General features: G+C 31.5%; 1 long non-coding RNA gene across 1 annotated transcript; it reads right to left on the reverse strand.

Annotated features, from left to right (window-relative positions):
* Positions 1 to 4,829: 4,829 nt before the first annotated feature.
* On the reverse strand, positions 4,830 to 10,471 carry LOC148616432 (uncharacterized). Its single transcript, XR_015922220.1, has 3 exons — positions 10,368 to 10,471; positions 5,252 to 7,584; positions 4,830 to 4,961 (listed from the first exon to the last, which is right to left on the reverse strand). It is a non-coding gene; the product is annotated as an uncharacterized LOC148616432 (long non-coding RNA).
* Between the last annotated feature and the right edge of the window lie 189 nt (positions 10,472 to 10,660).

Below are 10,660 nucleotides of genomic sequence, written 5' to 3' on the forward strand. Positions count from 1 at the left end.
ATTCACTAACGTCAGAGGATACCTGTCCAATAATCTCTGTTGATTCGTTACATTTTTTTCTCTTATAAGGTGGTTTGTTGGTTTGATGCAATATAAGAAGTACTCTATTTGAACACATGTACGATTGAAATTTGTTTTTTTCTCATAATCGTGTACTAAAATACAACTCTTCAAAATATGTGCAGGGTAGACCAAAACAGTTGATGGCTAATGCCATATTTTGTTTTTTAAAGAAAATATCCGCCAGAAGTTACAAACAATGTTGTCTAAAAACGATTTAACAGTAGCAAATTGAATATAAATAAAGTATAAACACTGTGCTAGTCACTTAATAGTGAATGGAAGTAACTGTTTGATCAATGTTTGAAGTTATATGATTAGCTTTGAATATACGCGTCATCCAACTTTTACAGAAGTCCCAGTACTCTGTCAATAAAATAATAGATGTGATAAAGTCTGTTTCAGCAATATCAGAAGATTTGCCTGTTTTCTACTAATACAGTCTCTTAAAACTAAAGTATCCGACTTTTTAACTTTCCTTTTTTGTACCATAAACATATAACAATACTTAAAACAGTATACTTATAAAAACGCATTTATATCATTCCATCATTAATTCTACCATAATATAAAGACGGATACAATTAGTATACGGAAATGTATTTCCTTGTCTTTCCCTCTATGAAACTGTTATATGCTTTGTAATATACGTTATCGTATGTTGTATTTAATGTGTACAAAAGCAAATTAATTTGGAAAGTTTCAACTTTTTGAGCTGTGTTTGGATCATCGGCGGTTACCTATCATCACACAGGTAAATCACTGGTCAGGTCGATAGAATATTTTACTGATAGTTAATCACTTACGCCGAAAACCAGAAAAAAATGACCCAATAACCTAATAGAGGGTGTATGAAGTAAGAAAATAAAACAACATTAGATAATGCTACTGGAATATAATGTAACGTTAAGTAAAAAGTTCATTGTCATTTTCGTGATGACGACGTGGGTAAAAAAGGTCATTACACACAGAAAAACACATACGTATAACAAGTATTATCAACTGTTAAGAACCAGTCCCTTCAAATTTAAAATAAAAATATGTGTTTTTGTATTTATTTTTAAGATATATTTTGCAGAAATTTGAAACTTTCTGATTTTTGCACATTTACTTTTGATATTCTTTTTCCTAAGATTGCATACATTCTCCATTAAAAAAAAAAAAAAAAAAAAAAAAAAAAAAAAAAAAAAAAATGAAAAACAGGTAAATAAAAACAAACAAAAATCAAAAACTTCATTGTTACCGAACTTATTTTGTTTCAGAGCATATTTAAGAGTAATCAAGGGAACCACGGTTATAGCGGTAATCAAAAGAGAATGTAATCCAGGGACAAAGACCAGCCACGGAAAACAGGCATACACAACAAAGAACATAAAGTAACTAAAATCATACATACAAAGTAACAAAAGCAAATGAGCAACTCCGACTCCAATAAAAACTGGGAGCATGGACCAGGGGCACCAGTAGGGTGAGCGTCCTCTGCTTTTCTAGAAACACCCACCGAGTTGCTCATAAAAATTTAAGTCTGGGATAGACAATTGAGGAAAGGAAAACCATGATCCGTTGAAAAAATCAGTTTTCATGGTGCAGATGGATACACCATAACGATCCACGGGTTCATGATGACAACCGTAAAACTTCTGTAGTGAAGATGTCAATCTCGTGGCAACATAACACTGTTCCAGAAGCCTATTTGTTAGAGTTCTAGCGCGATACAAAAAGTCTGCGAAGTTTCAGCAGGCTCTGACATAACGTATGAATTGTGATATGAACATTCCATAGGCAGGTGCTGAAGGGATGTTGCTATGGATGAAAGGAATATTGACAATTCTGAATGAAAAGTCATCACCTTTGTCGTTCAATTTGGCTAATAGTTTTCCTTTACTATCGATTTCTAAGTGTAGGCCACGAGGCTGACCACTGTGTCTGTAGTATCCTTTATCTTAAGTTTTTCGGGGGTAGATGCGATGTATCAAATCCCCGAAATTAGGATTGTGTAAACAACAACAACAAAAACAGCAATAACAACACCAAATAGAAAAAAAAAACATTGACAGACAACTAATATTGTCGTAACTCTCCTATATTTTACTGACCCATAAAATCTAAAAATTATAATCAAGCCATATTAATAGCCATAGTTCACAAATATAAAATATATATCTGAACACCTTGAAATGCTTTTTAAACTTAATTTTTAACAATATCTTGAGATAAAAAAGCGAAATGTTTTCTATGTTTACTATATTATTACTACTTTACCTTTAACAATAAAGATTGTGTTCATTGTGTTAAAAACTATTTATGTACTTAGAGTTGAAAGTCAACCTTCATGCCCATTATTTTAATACTTGCCAGTGTTAAACATGTGTATCAATAATACATTACTTGTGACATGACTGGCTTGATGATCCGCAATGGATATATGTAACGAAATGTGACATTATTGTGCACACCATAGCAACTTTGAGACATATATACGAGCGCGAGCACTCGTTTTTCTTTTTTTTCTTCAGTATTTGACTATATTGTTTAGAAAAAGCATTATAAGCATTGGTGCTCAATGGAAACTCTTTTTCCACATCATTGTACATGATCTTCTACATGTAAACATGTTAACATTTCAAATACCAAGGACTTTTCACCCGTCCGTAACAACTGGTTTTGCCACTGTACAGTTTGCACAACTGTTTCTATGTGAATTTTGGGTATGTTTGTATTTTAAATTTGTTCTTTGTTTTGTATGATGACTTGATACCAAATGCATTCTTGATTTTGTATCAAACATTCCATTACTTGACACGCACACTCGATTTGTCGTCTACGAAACAGACAGCTGTGTTTGTACTTTTGCTTTCACACTTCTTAATTTGGAGAACGTCCCTTCATTTATCCACTAGAAAGAAACTGTTGACAAAAATTCCTCCACATCATTTGTAGACCTTCACCACGAATTTGACGACAATATTCAATCCAGTACATTAGTAAAAGGTTAAAGAGACGATTTTGATTTTAAATTTTAAAAAATCACGTGCAGTAATGTGCCATCCATCCCTTTAAGTGCTGTTTATATTTTCATGTGTGTAAGGTATGCCAGAGCTAGTAGAAACTATTCTAAATTATAATCGTTGCCTGACTGACAAATGTTTGGACGAAGATAACACGATACACTGCTTTATACGATTTAATTCCTATACTCTGAGTATCTAAATCTCATTGAGGTTCTGTTTCCCGATTTCATAATTTAGCGATATTTATTCTGTGCTGTTTTGACTACTAATTTTAACTGTGGCCGGTGTCAATTGTATGCTGCCTATTCATATTCCAAAATGCAGGAAGCAATTAACGTAAATAAAAAAGGGGTTTTTAGCCCACTATAAAACCAGGTTTAACCCAATATTTTCATCGGAAATACCTTTACCAAGTCAAGTTGATTGCTTTCCGGTTTTCATCTTGATTTTGCCATTTGTTATATGGACCTTCCTATTTGTTTATTACTTTAACTGGTTAACTGATCAGCTTCTGTTTTTTATTATTACATTGTATGTCGTCTAGCATTACCAAACACAAAATAGCCAGCGATTTAAAAAAAGTTTGTTTGTTTGTTTGTTGGGGTTTAACGTCCGAGCAGCAATATTTCAGCTATATTCAGACGATGAACATGAAATTGATGATTAAATGAACATGAAATGATGATGAAATGAACAAGGGATGGGAAACAAGGACAATGGGATCGACAAATTTTGATTGAGAGATGGGTACGGTAGGGCAATTTAGCCTCCTGTAGCGGAGCCCTATGTTTCCTACGGGAGAATACAAAAGTAGGTTTCTTTAAAGTGCGAGGAACGTGTCTTCTTTCCCAACATTGTGTACCACTATGGTTTGCGGTCAGGTTTTCCGTATTATAGCCTGACAACCCAGCATGTAGCACGCCAGGGGTACCCCATTCCACCACCTGGGACACACAACCTAGTTGTTCTGTTAGCAGAGCGCCCTAGCCCCCGGCTAGGGTTCTAAGCACTATTTAGTCGCCTTTTACGACAAACGTAGCGCTACTGCAGGCCTATGCTTTTGACACCCGGACCTGCACGGGGCGATTTAAAAAAGAATTCTTTAGATAAAGCATATGACGTATGCGTAAAACTAATATAAAAATGCATTCCTGTGAGTATCTTAGCATTAGTAAAATGTAATACAATACGAGGTAAAAAGCAAAAAATAAAAATAATAATAATAATAATAATAATAACACAGAATACGGTTGAATTAAAGAGACAATAGACAGACTTTAGCATAACTTTATAACTGTTTGAATTATAACTGATAAGGAACTTGCAAAGTTATAAATATTCATGTTAGTTTTTGTTGCTTTTATCGTTTTATATGAGGCTCACAAAAGTTTGTCCTTATGAAATAAAATCTATGAGTCAACACCAAAAAGCTTAAGTTTGGAAATAACATACGATGATGCATCGCCATATAAATATGTACTATTTTTTGCATTCATAGTGTTACATTCTTTTACTAAGATGATTTTCTACAACAGTTGATTGTAGATGCACTTTTTTCCAGTACACACAACATTGATATTGAGTCTTGGTTTACACCCTTGTTGCTTTCTGTCCTCTTTTTCTGAGTGTTGCTCAATGTTTGATGTGATTGATATTTTGTATTGAGACAGCTGAAGTAATTCTCATAATTCCATTCAATTTGAAATTTATAGTATTTTTAAAATGTGATAAGGAATTATGCTTTCATATATAAGAACGATATAAACATCTATAGGGGTTTATTCACTATCCTATAAACTTTTTGCCTAACATTGTCCATAGAGAGTTATACTGAAATGTCGATACAGTGTGATCAAATCAGTGTATTGGAATACAGCTTAGTACTGAAACCTGAAATAAAATAAGTATCATTAGTATACCAAGTTGTATAAAGTTGTACAAAATTGAATGTACAATCAACTGAGACTTACGTTTTGAATTTTCATCCAAGTATTCATACACATTTATTTTGTCGTTTGTTTCCAACGTTTCATAGCTTTGAACAGCCTAGCAATGTAATATTTAGTAAAGAAAATGTAATTTAAATTAACAGTTGTATTTGCCGTCGTTTCATACATACATGCCTTTTGTTTTTGTGTTTAGCGGGCGACTATATATATGCCGCTATGTCCTGTGCATACCTTTCAGCTGTGGTTCACATACGTCATATGCATTTGCTTTGTCTTTCATTCCTAATGTCTAATAACTTTGCACCTCTCTAAAATTTGATATGAGAAATTAAAATATAGTTAATGCTGAAGTATTCTTTGACATTGTGTAATTTATCGTTTAATAATGTGATAAAAATGAATTGAAAATAAAAGTTTCTTTTTAAATTTATAATATCATTTGTAGTAAAAAAATGATAATCAACTAATATATTTGACAAATTATTAACTGATTTAATTCTCTGTCACAGAACGCCTACATGTTCCTAGATCTGTCCGATACTATGCCTGAAAATTAAAGTAGAAAAATAGATGGTGTTTTAAATTAACAATTAGGAAAAAAGTCATCAAAACAAATAGGAATACCAGTTTTAAAACGCTAATCACGTAACACTAAGTGATCATAATATTTATGATCATATTACAAGGAAACCGACATGCGATATACAAATATGATTATGTTATAGGTACCCTAAAAGGTACACTATTTATTCATGTTGACTATTGATTTTTCATTATGCACCCGTCAATTACAGAAAAAGTGGAAAAAAATGTTAAATAGCTTAAATTTTAACGTATATAACCCATGTAGATGAACACTTAAACTTACATTTTGTAATATATTGTCAATGTTAATGTTAATGTATGTAAAGATAAGCTTCAAAGTACACATTTTTCTGTCCTTGGTAACATTGTAAGAGAGTAAGTAAATCCATACATTTTTCATCTGTATCGTCTGAAATATTGTAAGACACTTCTGGGAAATGCCATTCATATGTTGAAATTCTATGATATAATAATGTTTTGTGAACTCGTGTTTTCAGAGATGAATGGACTAAAAGTCGTCAAATTGACACAACTCATTCAAAAATCAAAAGTGTTTGTCTATTATCGTAGTAAAACATTAGTTTAGCCTGTTACGACATCAATGCATTTTTATTTGCATGTTGTATGCATAAAATCTACATTTATTGAATAAACCTGACAACATAGTTGAAAAGATAAATGAAAGAGTAAATGCTTAAACCAATTAGCAAATAATGTAGGGAAACACTGATTACTTGTTGCATGGTTAGAGTTTGTTTATTATTTTTTTTAAATTACAGATAAATCACCAGATGAACAAAAGAAATCTACAATAATGTCATAATAAACTTTCGTCGTTGATCTTTTATGCGCAATAATAATGAATGAAATAAAAAAGTAGAGGAAAACTAACACAAACAAATAATAAATAAATAAATAAATAAATAAAACAGAACAAGGTCCAAAATCTACATATATGAAAGAACTATTCTAAAACATGTTATTTTTCAAAACAAATAAAGTAAATCTGTTCATTTTTATCGCGTTTATGGAACACTCTTACGTCAAGGTGCCGATTCATTCATGATGGTCCTTACTCTGTTATCCAGATGTCTTTAAACAAACACATTTGAATTTGAAATGTGTAAATACGCACTCAAAATTGTTCAAAAAGTTATGATATTCTACCAACCTTTGTCGAATATACATAAAAAATCATATATGGGTAATGATAAATCATTCCTGACAAAAATGAAAGAGACACATGTACAATGTATTATATATATATTTATGTAATGTTTAGAGTTGTTTTAGCTTTTATAACACTTTAATATATATACATATGGAGTTTTTGATATTAGGTATTTAACATCACACACACGTCAGATAGTTTTAAAGTACTAGTCGCTAACAGCAACTCCAACCAATGTACTACTGTCAGTTTACGACGAATATTGATCTGGAATGTAATTCGTCTTATAGAAATACAAGTTTTAGTAAAACAGGACACACAGAATTATATGTTTGAATGTTTTATAAATAAGCTTTTCAAAAGTGTTAAAGACAGCCATATTTAATTGTACATGTGACATTGAAATTAACGTCAACAATAATGCTCTTTCTTTTTCTTCCCTCTTTAGCTTAAAACTATTTTCTATTATTTCTCCTCGTACAAATACTTGTCTACAATAACAAAAATACTTACTCATTGCCTTGGTTGTGACATTTTCAATATCCTCTGCATACATTATGATTGCATAAAATGTCACAGTTTAGTCCAGTCAAGGTAAAGACGAACAACAACGCAGAACAGCATCGGCAAATGGAAGCATGTTCTTTTATAGGAACAACTGTGTCCTACCACTCATGGATATCCTTACTTCTATACTGTATTACAAGCATCAGTTCATGTCTGCCATCAAAATTGGGCAACCATTGTAATGTTATCATATATTCTTAGGTATCCGTTTTTGAGAAGTTTAAAGGAGTCCCAGGTGGACCTTTTTATTAAAGAAAAAAAAAGGAATTATTAGATATGCTAAGTGTAAACTGTATCAGTGAAAAATACGAAAAAAAATATATTTGCATATAAATCAAAATCAAGACAACTTTGAACTTTTGTTTTTGATGTTTAACTGTCGCATTTACCACTAAAAATGATAAAATGACAATTATGATTTATCGGGAAATTACTAAAGCATGAAATACAGGAGGAAAATTCAGTAGCATCAAAATCGATGTACATACGCAGACGTGCGTGGAAAGGTAAACAAAGACGATCGACATACACAATGTCGAGAACCGAATGAACTTATTTTTCAAATGAAACTGAAGATCAAGAATAAAAGACGCCGCTATCAAAAAATAATAAAAAAAAACAAGCTCTAAACCTACGCAATTATAATATGAATTCCACAAATCTAGGAGTAATATCAGGTGCTCCGGAAGGGTAAGCATACCCTACTCCGCCAGTTGAGCCAATCAAACTGCTACTTAGTATAATCAAGGTCAAGTTACAATAATATTGGTTGCATGAAACTTTGTCAAGGCGCAGTCAAAAAGACACCGATGATTTTCAAATTTTTAGTCATTGTTTTTTTTTTGTGGCATTAAAACATATGAAAATTAAAAATAAATCAAATGTATTAGTTGTAAAACTATTAGCAAACATTTGTTTAAACCAAAACATGCGTGAAAAGGGTGGAGCAATCGGATTAAAAGGACCTTTTTTCAAAAAGTAACCAAAGGAATCAAGATTATAGCGGAAATTAAAAACATGTAATCGAGGGACATAGATCAGACATGGAAAACAGATACACATAACAAAGAACATAAAATAACCAATAACCAAAATATCATATACTAAGTAACAAAAGTAAATGAGCAACTTGGATTCTACTCAAAACTGGGAGCATGGACCAGGTGCACCGGTAGGGTAAGCGTCTTCTGCTTTTCTAGAAACGCCTGGGGGTGGCTCATACAAAGTCATGTTCAGACTAAGGAGGAAAGGAAAACCATAACACATTGAATAAATCTGTTTTCATTTGTGCAGATGGATACACCATAACGATCCACGAGTTCATGATGACGACTATAAAATTTCGGTAGTGATAACTTCAATTTTGTAGCAACATAACCATGTTCCAGAAACCTTATTGTAAGAAGTATAGCGCGATACAAAACGTCTACGTAATTACGGCAAGCCCTGTCATAAACTTTAAAGTGTAATATGAAAACACTATACGCAAGCGCTGAAGGAATGTCTCCATGGTAGAAAGGAAATTTGACAATACCGAAAGAAAAAAAATTATCGCGTTTGTCGTATAGTTTGGTCAGTAGTTTTCCTTTATCCTCGATCTCTATGTGTAGGTCAGGATATGAGGCTGACACCACAGTGTCTGTAGTATCCTCGAATTTAGAATTGTATTTAGAAATGTTTATTTTTATCTTTACATCACTGCACAGCAGTCGTATATTTCATTATAAAAAATGAGACCTCAATTAATGATTATACTCTGGTAAGTACAACTGGAAGAGTCCTATTAAGGTTTCTGTTTGGTTAAAACTATTGTTAATGAACAAGTGTTATACAAAATGCAAACATTTTGAGGTTCATGTGAATCACAATTTTTTAAACAATACTGAGTTTATTTAGTGAATTAAGTGTTTTATAAAATGTTAAGATATCCACTGGATATTTATTGTTCAGGATTTACTGTACGGGTATTCAAAGTTAGGGATTAAGTGTCATGTTAATAGTAATTTTCATTTGTGTTTTAGTTTGGGATTCAGTGCGTTAAGTTTGATTGAAATTATTATTTGGGAGTATAAGTGCAATGATTTTCAATGAAATTTTAGATTTGGATTAAGTGTTATTAACATTGAAACAACTTTGGATTAAGTCCAATTCATATGTAGTTTGGGAAATATGTGTAGGGCAAAATTTTCAATTAAGTTTGTATATAAATGCTTTTTCCCAGAAACTTCGGTTGATTATTAAAAAGCAATGATTTTCATTAACATGATATGTAGTTTGGGATGTAGTGCAATAGTGAAATGAAAATTTGGATTAATTGCTATTTTCATTGGAATTACAGCTTAGGATTAAGTATTATTTTCATTGGAAATACAGCTTAGAATTAAGTGCAATGATACAATTATATGGAGAATATTTTTTTTTTATTTTATTGTTCATTGCAATTGTTGTTCCGGATTAAGTGCTGTAATTTACAGCTCTGATTTGGGTGTTTTATTTGGAAAAAAAGATTTTCATTGGATTTACACTTATAGATTAACTGCATTAAATTTCATCAGAACTATATATACATGCACATATCTTAAATAATACAAAAAAAAAAAAAACAAGTGCAGGAAATTTATAAGAATCTGAAATATATTTTGAGTAGATACTATGAAGGAGTATATATAAATGCATATATTTTAAATTAATAAAGGCAGTATTCAATGGATTCAGATTTGAGATGGGACAATTGATATAAATACATAATGGTATTATATTTGTTGTTTTGTCTAATACTTTTTACCTTGGCTTTTCGTTTGGCATGTGTTCACATGCAAAGCCAAAACACATTTCAAAAACTAACTTTTAAAATGTACTCATGTTCATCTTACGAGGGTCGTGAATGACAAAAATGAGATAAGAAGCGGAAAATAAAATATTACTTGACATATATTTTTTTCTCAAACACAAATGGAAACACGGCTATTGCTACATTAATTAAATCAGTACCAAAGATGTATTGATAATGGATAGTTTACTTACGCCTTTTTATCCATATGATTATTACAGCAATGCTAGCAAAAATAGCTAATCCCGCAAGACATCCAACTACAGCTCCTATTACAACAACTTGCCTTGATTTTCCTATAGGTATACATAAATCTTCTTGTTGAAATTATATCAAATAAATCACCTGCAAATTAACAAACATTGAAAGTTCTTTAATTCTATTGATCACTTTTTTAAGAATATTACTGTAATAATGCACGTTGTGTAAGTCTGACCGCTAATTTGTTAAATTGATGGACACTCTTGTGTACTTCCATTTTAAATAC

Source organism: Perna viridis, chromosome 5, assembly GCF_037379345.1.
Source record: "Perna viridis isolate PV_CMFRI_1.1 ecotype Kerala chromosome 5, ASM3737934v1, whole genome shotgun sequence".
Taxonomy (NCBI): Eukaryota; Metazoa; Mollusca; class Bivalvia; order Mytilida; family Mytilidae; genus Perna; species Perna viridis.